General features: G+C 39.1%; 1 protein-coding gene across 1 annotated transcript in view; it reads left to right on the top strand.

Annotated features, from left to right (window-relative positions):
• The first annotated feature begins 15,073 nt into the window (after nucleotides 1–15,073).
• lrrc4ca (leucine rich repeat containing 4C, genome duplicate a) overlaps nucleotides 15,074–20,469 on the top strand; it is a 43,021-nt gene continuing 37,625 nt past the window's right edge. Inside the window, exon 1 of the mRNA XM_063909754.1 lies at nucleotides 15,074–16,062. The gene's annotated coding sequence lies outside the window, so the exon portion shown is untranslated. The remainder of the gene's footprint in view (nucleotides 16,063–20,469) is intronic.

Here is a 20,469-nt window from a genome sequence, read left to right as displayed (position 1 = left end):
TATCCAGGGTTCAGTGACAGGAGAAGCATAAAATCAGAGGAGTTGACATCAACTTTGAGCCTCCAGTATTCCAGGAGATCCCTAATCAGTTTACGCATATAAAAGCACAGCAGTAAATAGATGATATCCTTCATTAGCATTCCATGCTACAGCTCTGCTATTTTAACTGCTTGGTTAAGCCTGGGATGCACGTATCTGTATCTCTTGGATCAACTCCACCTGCCAGTCAATCAACATTTATGTCCCTGGAGAAAACCTTTAACAGTCAATAGGGAGGCAATGCATGTTGATGAAACATGGAAACAGGTTAAAAACACTTGTTTAGAGTTCACGTGTCTATGAGAGTGGAGCTCTCCTCCCCGTATCTCAGTCTAATTATCTGGGATCTGCAAGCTGCCATTTGGTGGTATTGATTTGTACTACCTGTTACACACAACAGACTCTGGCCCCTCAGGATGATGTCTGCGGAGTGTTTGCCCACACCATGTAGTGATTATCGGCTGGCCAACTTTGTTGTTCAGGATATGAATAAGTGTCTACACAAGGGGTAAGTCATTATCTCCCATGATGTGTCTCTCTTGAGGGTGTGTGTGTGTGTGTGTGTGTGTGTGTGTGTGTGTGTGTGTGTGTGTGTGTGTGTGTGTGTGTGTGTGTGTGTGTGTGTGTGTGTGTGTGTGTGTGTGTGTGTGTGTGTGTGTGTGTGTGTGAAGGAGCATCAGAGACATAAAGAAACACAAAGAGACACAAATTCAAGAGTATGAAGAGCAGCGAAGCACATTAATTCAACTTCAGGTTATTTTTCAAAGGGTTTATGTGTTAGGCACAGACAGGAAGAGGCAAAGAGAGGAATTAAGAAGTAATGTAGCATGTAATTCAGCCATATGTTGCCGTTAACCTTGGGGGAGAGGCAATATCAGAGGAACATGTGTATTTAGATTCTGAAACTGTAGGAGACGTCTCCAAGGAGGCATCGTTCTCCTTACTGTGTGTCAACTTATGTTACAATGGTTAAATCAAAGTATGCCAACATAGTCATAACATCCTCGTTAATTAATTATCATTATATCACTTTCTATTCCATGATCTGTGTGTGCATGCATCATGTTCTACACTGTTTTTAAAGCACAGAAGCCGTTCATTGAGGAAAGTAAGATAAACAATAAGATGTTGGTTAGTTGTGATTTTTTTCTTTTTAAATAACTCAATGTGGGTCAATTAAATTAAATAAAAGAATATGATTATGTAATGAGCAGAAATGATATAGTTATATACTGTATATATGATATATACAGTATTATTGTATTGTCATTTAACGCAAACTTTGATTAAAGGAATACAAATATTAATATCTGTCAGCCATCTCTTAACATGATATAAAATACATAAATTACAAATGAATGTGAGACATTTAAAAATACTCAACTCATTATTGTCTTCATAATAACATACTTCTATTATTTGGACTTAGTTTGAAACTACACATGGGGTTTATGACCTTATGATAGGTCACTTGATGGCTTGTAGTAAAACTGAAATATTTACATGTGTTTGATGTTTTCTTTTTGTTAAATGAAAAAAACATAATTTACATATAATGGTAGTCTACATGGAACTCCCACCAGGCATAGAATAAAATCCAGGCCACAAATTGCAGTTGTACGGCTCTAACTTGTGTGAGAAGAATTATTTGACTGACAAACGGAAAAGATTGAAAAACCCCGGATACAGAAATATGCATTTCTTCTTTGGAAAATAACTGAACCAGCTGATTAAGTGTACTGTAATGCAAGTCTCTAACTGTATTATAACAACCACATCACGCTCACTAAATGAAAAGCACAATATTGCCAGTGCACATTTGAGATTACTGAGTCTGTGTTGTTATTGCAGGCTGCTGCATACTGGTAAGGGATGGCCACAGGGCTTCTGTTGAAAAGTAATTCAGCTTGTGACTTTGCAGATCTAAGTTCATCTGCGTGGCAGCAGCTGTGGGAGGAAAGCTAGTATTAAACAAATCTGCTTTCTTAAGTGTACAACGCTTATGAAGTGTGTGTGTGTGTGTGTGTGTGTGTGTGTGTGTGTGTGTGTGTGTGTGTGTGTGTGTGTGTGTGTGTGTGTGTGTGTGTGTGTGTGTGTGTGTGTGTGTGTGTGTGTGTGTGTGAAGGTCAGTGAGAGAGCTGAGAAAAGGAAGTGCTTTGACTCACCTGCTGTCATCCCACGAAACTGTCCGTGTGTATTAATGTTTCCCTTGCATGCATTCCTGGTTGCATTTAATAACTTAGAGTCGGGGAATGAAGGGACATTACCATGTGACTTTGATGTATTTTGGATATAGAAAGGTTTATTTAAAGGTCCCCTATTATGCAAAATGCATTTTATGATGTCTGTTATACTTAAATATGAGTCCCCGGTGTGTAAGGAGACTCACAAAGTGTCAGAAAATATAACCCTCTCTCTTTTGCTTTTCCATTTGACGTCATAACCGAAATATCGGCTGGCTTTACATTGAACTCCTGGCAACGTCCCGCCCACGGTGTCTGCAGGATCGACTTAGAGTTGTTGTGTAGATAATATATATAATGTCACTGTTCTAGTGGTAAACGCTGAGAAGTGTTTCAGAAACTTCTCTCTTCAGACAGAGAGATCATGGCGCTGCAAAGGGGCGAGGCCAGCTTCAGCTCAAATTTAAAGCGACAGTCACAGAATCAGCACTTCAGGAACAGGGCTGAAATAGATGGGTGTGAGGCATGCTACAATGGGTGATCTGTTTGGTATTTTGACCAAAACACTTCACATATGTATGCATTGTATAAATAGTGCCCTACAATATATTATTCAAATATAGCATAATAGGAGACCTTTTAAAATGCACCACAGCATAAAATGCAACATTTCTTTAGAACAGAACTTCATTATTGTTGCACGTCAGAAGCATTACCCTCAGAATAATATAACCAGTGTACTTTGTGCATATAATGAGTTCCAATAAACAAATATGGTGGTTTATTAGTGAGTGCAAAGCGCTCATTAGCGTCAGCCGTTATGTTATCTGACTGCTGCAGTTGACTTGATTTTTGTCAGCAAGGTCAAACGTACAAAACACAATAGAACAACAGCAGATAATGTTCTCTAATTGGTCCTGTCCACCCAAATCAAGGTAAACATTATACTGAATGAGGGACAGAATACATGATGCAGAAAAGGCTAAAGAATAATTGCTGTGTCCAGTAATTATGTTAATTTTAAACAGAGAACAACTACGTATGACTTGGAGCTGTCGTTGGTATACTGTGTTGTCAATGTTGAACGTGCTACTTGGTGCAAATGTTTTCAGTATGACACAAATAAACCAAAAACTATATTTTATTCTATTTTGTCCCCAATGAATTTTGCATCTTAATATTGGTTGCTGTGATCAGCACTATACAAAGTGTGATCCTACTGCCTGCCTAAGGGGTTACATAGGCACTTTTTTTGGAATATCTTTGCATTTTCATCATTTTTTTTCCACCACAAATGCAGATATCAACAAAACTCAGAATCCCAGGCCTGACTCGAGGTATGAGCTCACCGGGGTTCACCCTGTGTAACCTCTGGGCTCTCTAGACTCTTTACTTTCAAAATTTGCTCTTGAAAGACAAAGCCAGTGTAATGAAGAGCAAGGCTTGCTTTGAATGTAAACTGATAGTACTTTAGGTAACCGTAATGAGGGCTTTCTTTTCTAAGTGTGTCTAGTTACCATTGCTTTTTTACTATTGTCATGCTTGCTGTTATATTCTGCTTGAGTATTTATTGAATTGAAGATTTCAAAAATATTTATGCTGATTCGCTCAACTTAGAAGCACATTTTTTGTTTGTCCAAGTTGTCTTTAGCCATATTTACAATCCTGAGTCAAATGTGTTCTCATGAGTTTACACTCTTGCATTCAAGTTTGGGAAAGTGTTGAATCTCGGAACAGTCAAACGTTTGTAAATTATGGATTAGAGGTAAATGTAATAGTTTGGCAGACTGCATAGGTAGTTGAGTCAAGCTGTGTGTTGTTTTGATGTGTCCTCTGTCTCATGAGCCACAGAGTTGAGCGCTGGGCCACACATCCTGGCCCTTCAAAAACACAAGAGATGGATGCATGTAACAGTAATTTATTTTTTCAACCCAACATTTCACACAGACGACATATTGTGTTATTGTAATTGGTTTACTTTTAAAGCTTGTTTTGAAATAATTCATGAGAAATGTTACTGTAATGTAATCTGAATGTATTCAGTGGTTATTGGCTGTACCTAAGACAAATTGTTAGAATTTATGCATAAAGTGAACAAAAGTGTAAGTCCTTGACAGAGACGCTGTCATTGAACAGGATTCATGCCTGGATGGCACTTACGCTTGATGTGCAAACAGCTCCAACCTCCGCTCTAAAGTAGTGTGTGTTGATGTTTATAGAGTTGCAACGGCAACTCGACTCTGGACATGGTGGTGGCTTTTTTATGATTCCTTTTACGCTTTAGTCACCAGGCCATCAATCTGCAGAGGCAGACAAAGAAAAAAGATATCAGAGAAGATGTGTTGTGACACATAGTCCAAAGGGCTTTTTAAAAAGAACGATGAGGGTTCAGCTATAGATTTTCAGGGTGGTAGAGCTCCAACAACAGCTCTTGCAGAAAATATACTTCAAGAAGAGTATTGTATTGTTTGAGCCTTTCAGTGTTGCACATTTGTTTGGGAGCTTTTGGTTCAGAACATAGTTGATATTTGTCAAAAAAGATGGAAACATAATTACTGCCACATTTATAAATGAAATAAATCTGTGTGTGCATGTGTGTGTTCCTTGTATTACTTCAAAGCAGAGCTGAAACAATTAGACGATTAATCAATTATTCCATCAACTACAAAATACTGTAATCACCTTAGGCTTTAAAAAATATATATATTTCATACACTATTGATACCAAAATAATCTGTATATTAATGACAAAATGAAAATAATAGCAGGTAAACTAAAATGTTATGCGTCAGATAATAATTCATTTTGATCTGCAAAATAATAAGCCAGCAGTATCAACAACTTCCTCTCAAACACCATTCAGTGATGAAATGAAAGATAAAAGGACATGTGCCTTCCTCTGTTGGTTTTTGTGTAAGAAGATCATGTTGCACTGTGTTTTAAAATGTGTGTGTTGCTTACATGTGTTGCTTGATTTTGACAGGATAAGTGAGTAGCACCCATTAATACCACTACATGTCAAAATATCCAGACAGTCAAACCGGGATCTTATACGCTTGAAATCAGAGACAACCACTGACCAACAGGGACTAATACCTTTCCAGTGTAGATTGTGGGATGTGTGAATGAGCTTGAACATTGATTATGTCAGTGTTTTCGTCCTCGCACGTACCACCTCTCTTCCTTACCGTAACACCGGGGGTAAAGAGTTGATTCTATTAACAAGTAGCCGCTTGTTTGCTTGTCTTTACTGGGGGTGTTTTAAAAGTACAGCATAACAAAAAAAAACTGTAATTGTTCCCTGATTTACCTTATTGTTCTTTGAGGCGTTAATAAGAAGTTTCTGTTGGCTATAACATACAATTATTAAAATATAACCTTTAATCTGGTTTAAGTGTAAATGTAAAACGTTTGTTAGGCATTCATGTGCTGAGGTGTATCATTGGTTAAAGACAGGTGTTTGAGCAAAGGACTGACATAAAAGATAAATCAATTGAACACATATCTTCATGCTTATTTTAAGATTTTAAGACGTTGTTACCTGTTACTGTTTAATATGTCAGATGTTTTCTATGGCGTAGAATAGGAATTCTATGCATCAAAATAAAAGTATTTCATATAATTGAAAACAGCAATAAAATAGGGGTAGCACATCGCTAGTTGCTCTGTCGGCATTTGGCTTCCAGAACATTTTCAGCAGGGCTTAGTTTGGGAACTCGAGTTGGATAGATACTCTTCTGCATGTCAGCCAGTAGTGAGTCTGGGAGGGATTATGGCAAAGGGCAAAGCTTAAATTGCTGGCAGAGAGTTGGGAGGAACGGCTTATCACTGGTGTCTGTGGGCTTTTGCACAATGCTATCCACACAGGGTCAGTCTGAGCTCCTCCACTTAGATTAAATATAGAGTGAAAACTGGCCTGCAGTAACTGGTTTTGTTGTGTATTAAAGATTGCCAAGCCTAATTAATTAAGTGAAACGAAAGCCGTAGATAAACGTGATCTTGTATTTTTCTACCATTTGTTTGTCTGATTCTGTTTACATCTGTCATTTTTTCTTTGTTGCATTGTAGTCTTTTTCCTGCTTCGCTGCCCCCTCTGTGCCTCTTCAAACAAGCACATATCCACAATTCATTAACTTGCCATATTTAATACACAGCCACATATAATACAATCCAATTAACCAGCCCTGTAATATGTCCTATTGTTATAAGGCTTAGTAGATTACATTTTTCTTTCCTTTTTCTCCGGACTGTGTCCGATACTGTTGAAGAACAAGCATTGAGCGCTAAACACCATAGTTTTGCCGTTTCAACACAAGTGAAATTTGAACAGAAGTTAACTTTGATGCAAAGACTGCAGAATATTAGTCTACAACTACAGATGATAGAAAGTTTCAGGTCACCCAGAGTTTTGCTAAGTACTCTGACTTTGGGTGATATGTCCTCACTTACAACTTGAAAATTGTTTTTGGCACCCAACCCATTTTCTTCCTAATTCACTCTGAAATACAAGATTTTAGTAAAAAAAAAAAAAAGGATGTTTTATTTTTGCTGCAAGTGGCAGATCATGTGTTTTTTTTTCATTTTTGTGTTTTGCCAGGAGTTATCTGTCTTGTAGAGGAGCTTGTGAGCTGAATTCCTCAAAGCATTTCATAGGGAACACTTTACAAAATGCCCACATTTCTGGCTGCAGCCTAAGTTTTGACTCCAGTTCATCATATTGATTGTCCATTTGCAGAAGTAATGTATACTCAGACTGAAATGGGAACTAATCTGAAATCCTGGATTGCATGTGTGTTTTGATTAAGTGTGGACGTGTGTTTGCAGGACACTTTGAATAAATTGGACTTTAGAAAGGATATCACTAAAATATATTTTCCTTGTACCCGTCCTGCCTGAGATGAAAAATGGTTTTGATGGCAGAACAATAACAGATCAGTGCAATTGTGTGTGTGTGTGTGTGTGTGTGTGTGTGTGTGTGTGTGTGTGTGTGTGTGTGTGTGTGTGTGTGTGTGTGTGTGTGTGTGTGTGTGTGTGTGTGTCAATATTAAAAAGGGATACTGTACATATACATAATCAGGATTTTCAAATATCATGTGCAATGATTATCAAAAAAACTCTTATCTTCTAGAGACAATTACTACAGCTACTGGAACTTTTAGAGTGTTTGATTGAACAAGCTTTCTACATAACTGCAGCCATCTGTGTGCTTATTCCTGCCTAATGTATTGCAGATGCAGATTGACTAGAATTACTTACCATCCGATTTGTCAGATTTATTCGAATGGTTAAAACGTAATCATGATGTGACCATTTAGTAACTACGCCAAGACCAGAGGTGGTGAATTAATTTCCAGTCATCCAATGTTGTTAATGGTCAACGTTTGTCATCCCATGTCACGTCTGGCTCCATATTCTATTCCTCATTTTGCTAATCTCTTTAAAATAGTGTTAGCTTGCCCATTATACATTACCACAAGCGGCTCTTATAAAAGTCATAATTTACCAGTCATTGATTCTTATTGTCCGTAGTTACCCAGACTCTAAAATGACCTTTCTAGGAGAAAGATGATTAAGGTAATCAGGAGTAAACCTAATGGTGTTCAATTATTTCTAACCTTTCAAGGTGATACCTTGCAGTGGCAAAATAAAGCTCTGACTGGACTCTTTATTTCCCCCTTAAAGTTGCATATTGCTTCTCCAACAAGATAAAGGTTTCTGGCATTTATCATTTCAGTCGTTCTTGCTTTACTTTCAGTCCCCCTGCTAAGCATTTATAGGCAATATATTCATGTACCCACATGATGGGATCTTATAAACAATGTTTTATATGGGGAGTTAAAGTGTTGCCCTCCTAATGCCATTCAAGCACATGCACAATGGTCAGTGGTGTTTTTGTATCTCAAAAGGTGAAGCCTGCATCAAAAGCACACATTATTTTAAATCCATAACTCCTCATGAACTCTTATGTTCCCACGGATTTTACAGTTTTTGTGAAACCAGCCTGAAGAGACACTTACTCTGAAAGCTAATCAACCTCCATCCCACTAATTGTGAGCAGTGTATTTTTGTATCAAAATGTGAAAACAGCCAATGAAATGTGCTTGCCGTTACAGTGTTACTTATTAATTATGTGCCCATTTACTCTGTTTCCCTCTGTTTATCTGCCCCCTGGCAGGCAGGATGTGAACGGATGGCCCACTTGATCCCCTATGTGTCTGAGCAGAAACACAACCACACGGAGGATTAGAGACAGAGACGATCGGCCGTCACATCCAGATGCTGCAAATCTGCTCCCTGCCTCACATGTGAAAAGGTACACCATTGTCTAGAGCACTGCTTGTTTTGCTTGAACAGAAACAAAGCCAAAGAGATAAACAAGCTGAAACTGAGGTTACACCGAGTCTAAATCTGCCATGATACAGGATTACAAGGTTTATGTCATGCTTAAAGCTTTATCCTCTGATTGTCAGTCAAGATTCCCTCATTCACAAACTTCGTAAGCTTTTAAAGGGTTGTGCATTAATACACAATTCTAGGAGGAATATGTGTGTTGTAAAGATGTACAGCTTACTGATTCTGAACTATCAGTAGGAAGGAAGAGACACATACTAATCTGTATGTGGTTGCTCGGCAGCAGCTCATAATGGGCTCTTTGTGGGGACTCCACTTGATTCTGCAGTGCATGTGTATAAGACACATGCACTGCAGAATCAGAACATAAACTATACACTCATCTTTTTCAAAACACCTTCCTATTTACATTAGGAAGATGCGTACTATGCTTGTATAGACATTTGTCCTTCAGGCTCGTTAGCATAGAATAAACTTCTGAGGTTAAACATATTTCTGTCACTATGATACGATAGTGACATTTGTTTGTAATGTAACGTATTCAAGGCATTCTTATCATCAGTTTCAGCAACTATTTTGATGTGATGTGCATTGAGCCCTCTACATTTCGAAAAGAGGATATTAAAAATATTCATTAGAGGATATACAAAATGAAATGAGTGATTGAGGAAACTACTAATGACTAATATATTCAGGCTTAATTCCTGAAATAAAAGGCTTGGGTGGCATTGGCTTCATCATGATAATCTTGCAGTGCTCTCATTTAAAGTAAATAGCATGGGAGGATTTTTCTATGCAATATACGGTAGGAATGTGTAGATTCTGGCACGTTTCATCTTCAGGTTTGTGTCCCATTTTACCTAAAATAATCAATGATACAGAAATCCAAACAATGACAACAGTCAGATTAAGTAGGCTTAGCATGACTCTGTACCGTATAATGTATAAACACAGTGTTTTGGACACAATGAATTACCAGAATATTCCTGAAGATCTTAAAAAGCATTTGAATAAAATGGAGTGTGGTGAAGTTTAACAAAACTATTAGTTCGCTGTTGCAACAAATCTTAAGATGCTCATTCTAGATGGACCCCTTAATTGTACCAAACCACATTTCATCATGCTCTGTAGCACCCATATAATTTCTTCCCTATCACCTCCCTCTTCATCAAATTATACACAGTATATTTCAACTGCCTACATCATCTTTGCATCTCAAATTTGTTGGTACTGGCACTTAGTCATGACCCACAAAAGAAGTTGCACACAGCCTTAAAGGAATACATCATTTCTAATGCCCACACATTTCAGCAACCAAACGGCTTAAAGTTTATCACACCATATTTGATAAGACTGTAGTTTACATGCAGCCAAACTGTGGCAAAGTTTCAATGGCAGAACTGTATGTCTTGCAACATTTCATCGGCCGGTACCGAGCTTCCACTGAAATGTGTTCTTACTTTGAGAAATGGAGCTCTTCCAAAACCATGAATCAAACTTATATTTTCACAGTCTGTTTGCTTTATGTCGCCTTTTTCTCTTGTTGAGGGATAAGGCTGCAGATGGGTCAACATGACCTGCACTGTACATTTCATTGCCAAAACTATCATGACAAATAATACTACTTAGCACTGTAATTTCCTTTACATTAAAACAGGAGAATGTTTCAATTTATTTGTCACCTGTACATTAAAAGCTGATCTGCTGAAACGTGATTAAATCAAACATCTCATATACAACTTCACTCAGAATCCTCCCTTTTTTTTTGTATCTAAATATGAAAATGTTTAACCTTATTCAAGCCTATTATAATTGATTCATGAAGTACGATATTTCTCTATATTATCAGTTATTTTATCACCTTTTGCTATTTTTGCTATATTTCATTACTTAATGAAATTGCTATCCTTTCTGTTCAACCAAGGACATTGACATTTTAAATACACCACTCTCACTAACACTGGCACAGTGGGAGAGGGCTTATTCTGTATTTTTGTATCTCACTCGTTGGAAGTATGCTTGAATGGATGGATTGCCAATTTGAGATGGTTCTCTTTGTTTTGTCAAAATACAGAAGCCATAAAAGACAATGGTTAAATTTGAAAACAGTACAATTGTGAGTAGTTACAATTAAATGTGTGAGAAACGAATCAGAAACAACCGTATAATCTATGAATTCTTAGTGAGTATACCTCAAGACAAGCAGATTATGATGAGTAAGAGTGAACAGACTCGTAGATAAATTGGTAATTTGGTAATGATTACTTCCTAACTGTCCAGCTGAAAGAGTCAATTAGCAGCACAAACTAGTAACCACTCATTCATTTATAATTATTAGGTCATTAGCTACTTCTTTTGAAGCCCCAAGAACAGATGTAGATACTCAGATATAAGTATTCCCTCAATAATTCCTTATTATCTGACCATTACTTACTCTTTCTGTGTCGAAAGCATCATTATACAATACTCACCAATATAAACATGTATTTTTTACTGAATAAATAGAAACAAATAGAAGACACACATAAATGTAAAATACTTTTTTCAAAGCTCAACTGGGCTTAACAAGGCGGAAGAGCAGGGCATCCATTTGTAAAAAAGATGATAATGTGTGTGTGCCATGCATATATTACTTACGCTGTGTGTCTACATGTTAAAGGACACCACTGGGAGATGATTATGTTCCATGATACGATAACTAATATACTGATTATATAATGATCATCAACTGATTCATCCTTCAGTGAGTGTGGGCTGTCTCATCTCTTGATACTGCTTTGAGCTGTAGCCAATATCCAGTAACTAAGCCAGTCATTCCCGCTCCTTCACCGTTTTTTTCATGCAGTTGAAGCGGCTTAAAGAGTATGATTAGGGTGAAGCATGCTTCGAAATACTTTAATTTACCCCACATTCAGGTTTGAACCGAGTGCCCAAGCCAAAAGTGGCCTAGCATGGGAACTAAGAAATCATCCCTCAATCCCTAGCCCCCTTGGGCCAAAGGAAGAAGTACAGTTGCAGATTAGTGTGGATCAAAGTGGAGATTTAATAGGATGGCAAACACATTGATGCACCTTATGATCAACTCTGTGAAATGTGGTGCTTTGAATCCGAGAGATTTTGTCACCGTGGTGTTTGTAGAATTGTTCTCATTGACTCTCACCCAATTCCGTTGTTGAATTATGTGATGCACAGCAAGTACAGTGGAAACAGAGGAAAGCAAGAAGGGATATCAAAGAGTAGACAAAGACAAGCTTCCTACGCCACACTACCTGAGGTGGCACTAAGACTGATGGAGCAGAATGGAAAGGAGCGGTGTGTGACACATTCTCCGGCACATAGACTCACTTCACCATCTTACCTCTTACAACACACCTGCCTACATTATTGCATTGCCGCTGAGCCCGGAAGGATATCAGAAGGGATGTTTCATACTCTCAAAAACAACATCATGAATAATGAATGCCTGATCTCAAAATAAATAACACACATTATTAATGTATTCAGAGCCTGCTTTAAAAGGGGCAGCTGTAGGTGCCACACAACCCCCTTTCTCACTCAGTGTCTGATTTAATTATTTCTGGGAGGAACATAAGACAGAGGAAAGAGCATTATCATCTGTGTTTTTTTAACAAAATATCAATGGCATATTAAAAACCAGAAAACCACAACTTTTAATTTTGCATTTGAAGATCAGAGCAAGGAGCTGAGATTGTATATCCTATGCCTATCAAGTTTCACATTGCATCACTTCCATCGCTCTGATAACACTTGCGTTACATGGAGCTAATATTTGTTAGTTGTTTTGTTTGGATAAACCTACACTATGTTTAAATGTCTCATGTTTTAATCTGTCAGCTATAACTGAATCTTGGCAGAGCAAACAGTGATGGTAAGTACTCTTGACATAAGTGTGATATGTATATTCCTTTTGATGACTGGATGAGACCTACGTGGCATGCCCAACATGATTATTACATTATCTTATTGCATCCCAACACATGTATTATTCAGGCCCTGACAACATAATACTCTCAGGGAAAGGAAAAGATCGGTGTGCCTTAAGCCGCATCTGAATGGCACTTTACTGCTTTTTTTCTCCCTTCTGTCAAAACACCAGCTTTTTCGGGGTGGTTTCCTTTAAGTGACGTTAAAGAGCATGGTGTTCAACAAACATGATCATTTTAAAAGCCTACGCCAATGCTGCTTCTGTATTTCAAATTGTTAATGTTAAGAAATGTACATTTTTACGTGAATACTGAAAGCATAACCAACAATCTATACAGTAGCATTTAAGCAATTAAGGATTTTTACTCGTCCTTGCCACTCCAGAAATAACTGGCCCCGGGAGTCTTGTATGTTTCTTACCCTTTCCAGAAACAAGGTCACATTGTTTACAATGGCAGCACAATATCTCCTTAACATTCTCAAAGGACAGACTGATATTTATTATTGTGATGTTTGAATAGGACTCACGTCAGTAAAACTGTGAGTTCATGTATCATGTCAGCTGAAAAGATTAAGCTGAGAAGTATTTTACAATTTACATATGAATGTAGTAGTTACGTCATGGATTCCAGCAACAATATCTGAATCCCAAAGCTTCACTTTGAAGAAGCAAGTGTTTCCACCGGCGAAGTCTCAAAAGCTTCATAGATCGAGATATAGGTAATAGCCTCCAGTGGTGGTTCCCTCTCAGCATATAAGGCCTAAAGTAGTAAGGAGCGGTCACCAGAGACCCACAATTGCTGATAGCAAAGTAAAGCTTTATATCAAAACCATTAAGCAAGGCTGGCAAAGAGCAACATGACATGTATAACGGAGAGACCACTCAAAAGTGACCTCAGATTACATGAATGACATCAAATCGCTGTAGATTCAAAGGGTCTTAAACAAAATCTCGCTCCAATATCTTGAAGAGAAAAGTGGGTTTGCACATTAATAGGTTTCAATTGCTAGCTTGGCTTCAGCAGAGAAACATTTGAGACGAGAAGAATAGAGTGAAAAAATTGACTTATTTAATGATGTCTCCCTTCACTAGTGAAGCAAGAGGGCGTTGCTCCTTACTACCAAATGCAGGGACACAGACTGGCAGGTCGACAGTTATGAAGACAGATGAATGATGCAACGCCTTCAGCACAGAGGGAAATGAGATCAGCTGTTGACAGGGCAATGGACAGATCCCTGGTCTGGCATTCAAATGTTTTCTCACATCTACTATGATCTGTGAATGCATCCTCTTTCCACATTAGACTTCTCACTCTCTCATCTGCAAAAGCGTCCTTTTTTTTTTTACTCCATTAAACATGTTGTATAATATGAGTCGAGCAGAACAAGTGCAGTACAGCAGGTTGACTGAGATAAACGTTTCACAAGCAATAATCTTTCTGAAGACCTAACATCTCTTGTCAGCCTCTGTGCTAAAATTCTGCAATGTGTATTTTATAATTCATAACACACAGCCAGCTTTCATAAATGGGGTATAAAGTGCTGAAGACCGAGAAAAATTATAACACACCATCTTCTAGGTTGTCAGAGTTTTCCCATTTGGTTGCTGTTTGGATACTGCTATCTTCACTATAAACGACTATGAAGGCCTGTTTCTCATATTGTACCCTGCAGCATTTTAAAATACAAATACATATAGTATACAATCATATATAAATAGAACGCAGTCTGTCATGGGAGCGCCAAATCAACTTGAGGCCAATATTACAGAGAAAATCAGTCGAAGGCAGTCGGTAGGTGGCAGTCGTGTCCCATTTGCAGGACACACATGGGAGGAATCTCTCTCCGTCTATCTCCCTCCATGTCTATCCAAACCTCTCTCTCTTTCTGTTGCACACTCAAACGATAATGTGCATTGGTTTGCCCCTATTAAAACTGACCAATGCCTAAGAAGCACAAAGGTGAGAAATATATAATAATTCATCTTTGGGTGAGATTTGTCCACACCTAGATCCCTCGAAGTTCAAACAGAGCGATATGAAGATTAAAAGAGAGGTGCAACAATATTTCCTGCCCTCACCTCTAGAATCCCGGGTCTCACTTGGAGAGAACAGCTTGTCAGTGGGAGGTAACCAACATGATGCCCCACTCGTACACGTATCAATTCATCGTCCGTCCGTGCTGGTGCGCGGTGCGTTGTATTGGGGTACGTAAATGCCGAGCGCACTGAGGTACTGTGAAGCGCAACGATGGACGATGCCTGTGTGCGCGTATTGGAACAGGGTGATTTGTGATCACATTTGAAGCCGCTTAAAACACACTGCAGTGGACAGACAGGAAGATGGGTCTTGGACGAGCAACACTCCGTGGATAATAACCCCCCTGAGTCATTTCTTACCCCCGTGTGTGTCACATCAATGAAAAGGCGAGGCTTGAGTTGCCGAAATGCACACATAGATGGAACGAGAAGCGCAGAAGTGATGACTGGCTTTGGTGAACTATAACTCCCATCCAGACAGGGTGCATCAAAGCTTGGCGCGGAAAACATTTAACAATTCAACCTTTGGTTTACAACGGAGGCTTTTCACTCTTGAAGCCTCTCTTTCTAATGGAGTTTTAAAAGGCACCTCGAGGATTACCTGCTGGATTTGTATTCTTCTTTTCGATGCGAGATTTACGCATTCATCCTGTCGAAAATGGAAAACGGAGCAATGTAAAGAGAAATGATATATATTGTGTAATCTCGACAACTTTATCAATTCTCCAATGCATAGGATATATGCATTAACTCACTAAATCACGGGACTTCTTTTATCGACATAACCAGAAAGGAAAACAGAAATAAGCATCTTGAAATCCGCACTGGGTTGTGAGGTGAAATCTAATCAGATTCAGGACGGCTGATGACTAAGAAGTAATAAGGACTTGAAGAAAAGTTACGTTTGAAAACGACAGTAAGCGGGACGTTAGAACATCCCCCCCTCTGACCGTCCATGAATGGATGATGGTCTGTCATCGAGTCAAATGACGGGCTTTTCACGATGTATCTACCTGGAAATTGACCACACAAGGTCCCTGCTCTACATGTTAAAGGCAGGTTACTTTCTTCATCATTGCATTTAGATCTGAAAGGAAAAAAAATATATATATATATCAATACGTTGCATTTACCTAACTCATCAATTGAAGAAAACCTGGGACCACAGTGGGCATCGCTTCGCATCGGGAGAGTAGTTTCAAGAATGGCACTTGTGGGTGCCTTCGTGTTGTGTGCGTCCTGAGAAAAAAGAGGAAATATCGGATGCAATATCATCACTGTGAGAGTTAATTACTCGTTCATCCGGACTGATGTGTGGATTACATGCCACGTCGTTTTGAGAGTAGGAACACAATGTGTCTGACAAGAAAATATCAGCACGGATTCTGCAAAATCGCCTGAGAATTGCGGATGTTTTTTTCGATGCAGTTTTTGGGGAGGGAACGGGAGAAGGACCGGTCTCAGTCTAAGCAGGGATCCTGCAAACATCGGCGTCTTGGTTAACAAGTAAGTTACTGTTTGTGGTTTAAATAAATGAAGGTGGACTGCCTTAATCATCCCTATAACATTACAACTCCCTTAGCCTGTTCTTCTTTTTGGATGTACATAACGTGATATTTGTTCTTCGTTTCATGTATAGCTACATTGATATAAACTAAATCAGGACACAATATTCCATAGGCTTTACCCTCAGTGATAAGGCGGCCTCTAACTAATAGATCTCTAATCATGCGCTGATTTGAAGGATAAGGACAAGATGTGAACGCTTGCGTCGGTCTGCTTGCGTTTCACTGCGCGCCCTTGGAGTTAAGTGCGCGAGCATCGAGCTTAGATGTCATGAATAAAACAAAAAAGCATTTCTAGAAAACAGAGCAAACTGAGTATTTGTTAAAGAAAGTGAAGTGTATGCGTGTGGTTCTAATTGTATACATTTTAACACGCTGAGTGAGCACATGGCAATCCAGCCATGCCTCTAAACTACATGCTCTAACCCTACATTTAGTATCTGGAAATCTGCCATATTTAGCACGGGTATTTCTATGCTATAGTGACTTTTGAGAAATAATTAATGGTGTTTATAACAAGTTTAGTGTTTAAATTTAAAATCCAAAGGTTGCGTCTCAGGAATCTCTTACTGATGCTTAAAACGTGAAACTGGTCCTCTTTTCCCCCTCTACTTCTTCTCCCTTGCATGGTTTACACAGAAGGCGCTTGTGTGCCTCCTCGGTGAAAGCCTGTGACGGAGCTGTCCTTCTTGCGAGGTGCTGAAATTAAAATTTACCATCCTCACTCTGCCTCTGCTCAGTAGGAGAAGATAGGTTTTTGTAGTTAATGGCTCGAAAATCTGAGCCACTGGTCAGCTGAATATAATCCATTCCTAGTATGCAACGAAGCAAAAGATGACATTTTAGGCTTTATGCCCGTGATGTTCAATATGTTTTCAAGCGTCTTTTATCTATCTACATACCTATCTATCCGTCTGTCTATCAGTCTATCCATCTACCTACCTACCTACCTACCTACCTACCTACCTACCTACCTACCTACCTACCTACCTACCTACCTACCTACCTACCTACCTACCTACCTACCTACCTACCTACCTACCCACCTACCCACCTACCCACCTACCCACCTACCTACCTACCTACCTACCTACCTACCTACCTACCTACCTACCTACCTACCTACCTACCTACCTACCTACCTACCTACCAACCTACCTACCTATATTAGTAAAGGATTAAGAGTATTTTAGGATAATCAATCCACTAAATTGATATCCTATGTTACATTTTCCATATCATTGCAGGTGAGCTTTAAAAATAGATGTCTGTCATGTTGCTGATAAACTGGTGTTGGTCGTAAAAGCATAAATAGAGGTGACTGTCACTCCTCAGACAAAGAATGAATTGCATCTCTCACCTGTGAAAGTGAGAAACATGGCAGACATTATTCACCCACTGAAAGAAAAGCCCTCTATATGATGGAGTGACATCACCTTGGGGAGACAAATTAGACTGCTCATTTTATGTTTTTGCCCTGTCAGAGGCTTTAGCATGATAAATCCCCCCCTATATATTCCCAAGATTGCAGTTGTTTGTTGGCAACTGGTGCAGAATGATTCATAGTAATAAGTAGAAAGACTTTTCCTCCTCCCCATTTAACACTTTGAAAACCTTCTAATCCCAGTGGAGATTATGTTGAAGATGGATGTGGGCTGTAGGTTTGGGATGTCATATGCTATATAACGATCGAGCCAACATAAGGAGCAAAGGACTTTAAAGTGTACTGATTCACTGGGAAACTCCGTGTTTGTTTATTTCACTATGCTAGAGTGACAACAGCTGTATCCCAAGTGTGTCCCTATTAGTCCTTCTAAGCAGTGGGAAATAGCCTTAGAGCAGGTTCTGCACTGGGACGAAGGACTTCCTGCTGCTCACACAAAGCCAGTCCTCAGCTGATAATGTTGCTACCATAGATAGCTGTTTCATGTCCATTTTCTCCAGCCATTGTTGTGTGTCTTATCTATTGAAAATCATTCCAAGCAGCTGTGTCAGAAAATTAATGAACTTGTCAGCTGGAAAAGGGCACGACTGCAATGAGGTGCCAGAATCTTGTGAAGCGACAGACTGTATACCCGTGTTCCCTTTCCACACTCCTTTGTCATTTTTCCCCTCCTCAGCCGGTGACTCAGTTCAGATCAGGGCCAGCACTTTGTGCCATATAATAAAATGTTCATTTCTCAAATCGGATTAATCTCTCTAAAACCCAGCTTAGGACACCATTAGCATTCATTTCTTCACTGCTGGGGACTTGTATCAATAATGGAGCTACCCCTACATTTTTCATCTTCTTTGGGTATAAAACCTCTCAGGGGTTTTATTCTAAGAGAAAGGGAACTGGTACAGTGATCCGCTATCTACTCTCTTGCCTTTTGTATTGGAGACAAGCAGTGTAATGCGGGGATTCTGAAGGGGGGAAGCCCTAATATTGGAGGTGAAAGAGGCCTTTACTCTACAAAAATATAAATGAAGCTCACATAATCCACATAATGGTTTACATACATCAAATTCAGAGCCCAAATGTTGGCTTTATTACAAGGAGGGTCGTAAGTTTGTTAATGAAAACACTATCAAATGATCCATTTGTTGCCTTTTTTTCTTACAATAGCTGGCAGAGCATATGTGTATGTACTAAGTAAACTTTAATACATACATTTGTCTTTATTAATTCAAATACTTTGGCAAAAGAAGGAAGAAAATGCAAAAGTTGTAAATCTAGCTCACTGATAAAGTTCACAAAGAAAGTGTTAAAATGTTTCCTAACATGATCTATTCACATAATTATAAGCTCTCAGTGGAAAACATTTGTAAAGATTTTGAGGTTAGGGCAGAAAGCAGTAGTGATTTTAGTTAAAGCTTTTGAAAAGTACATCACCGGTGATGATTGCTTCTTGTATACACAAGGTCAGGCTCACGTTGATAAATCTGTATACTTTCACAGGTAGGCAGAAAGAGAGTCACCTTAAAGGAATTGACGTTTTGAAAATGCTGTCATAAGCAGGCGAATGAGTAAGCTCTAACGTGATGGTCACTGACACGTTGTTGCAAGTCTGCATCCCAGGCAGATGTTGTGAATGTGATAAAAGAAAAACCTCAGTTTCTTTTTAAGTGCACTGCTGTTAAATGATGAATGCAGTGCTTTCAAGAGAGTGTTGTGCTCAGATAGATTTGCTGTTAAAAAACTAGCAATTTGTCACTGAGTTTTCACTGCAAGTTCTCTGTCACAATAGTATTCACATGTAATCTTTATAGCAGAAAAAAGGGAGTTGTTTCCATCTTGCTACACCGATGTGAACAATCGTCTGAACCTGAGACTGTATGTTGTTCATTCTTGTATAATATAATCTACCCTATTGAGCAGACACAAGCAAGCATCTTGGGCGCATCACGCATAAACAGACAGACGTGAACGGTATGTGCTCTATTCCCACTCATTAGTCATCCTCTCCAGCATGTCTGGTTGAATGTTCTGTCCAGGGAAAGAACAGCTGAGCAGGGGGACAGCCGCTGCACATTCCGCCCGTCGATGGATTAATCAATTGGTGTTCCAGCTCAACCCATCCATCTCAGGGAATAATCTGGGAGACATCATAAAAGTGCCATTCTGTCATTCTAGGGGCCAGGGAGCATTGCTTCTTTTTTTTTTTTTTTATATATTTTTTACACCGTCTTTCTCTCTACTGCCAGTCTTACAATGGAAACAGAAGTGGATTAAATGGGATTTAGATAAGAGTGTACAGCGTGGTAACAATGTGGGGTGTTTGCTTGGGTTCTTGGCTATTTTGAAACATTACAGCTTGATATATTTTTGCTGCTGCTGTGACTCGGGGCTTAAAAGGAATTCTTCCACTCCACCACTATTTCCCTGTTTCTTCGCTTCCTTTCGTAAAATTCAGCTCAAAGCACTGACCTGAATTCAGGGTGCATCATTACTCACCACTTGCCTTACATCACCCACCTAGCCAGTTGTGATGATGGTGTCTTTTCAACTTAGCAATCCTCACCTTCTCCTCTGCTGCCAGTCCCCCCTGTCTTGACCTCACTGGAATGTCACATGTTACTAAGTGAAAGTGACAGCACCCGAGGTAGGACTGGTGCGAGGGCTCTGTTAATAACTGCTTGCATTAGTACTGTACTCAAAACTGCATTCTCTCCCTCTCAAACACACACAAATATAAACACACATTAACAGAAAAATAAAACATATGCAACACAAAGGAGTCAGTCTTCCTGCCTCCGAGGCACCTAAGCAGTGTCTGTTTAAAGTGAAAAGGCCCCAGCCACCACATTTTTTCCTGCCGTTAAATTTAAGGTTAAATGGTACTGAAATATCGCTCACTGAATTCCT

This window comes from Eleginops maclovinus, chromosome 2 (genome assembly GCF_036324505.1).
Source record: "Eleginops maclovinus isolate JMC-PN-2008 ecotype Puerto Natales chromosome 2, JC_Emac_rtc_rv5, whole genome shotgun sequence".
Classification (NCBI taxonomy): Eukaryota; Metazoa; Chordata; class Actinopteri; order Perciformes; family Eleginopidae; genus Eleginops; species Eleginops maclovinus.
The sequence above is the reverse complement of the archived record's forward strand: the minus strand, read 5'-3'. Positions and strand labels throughout refer to the sequence as shown.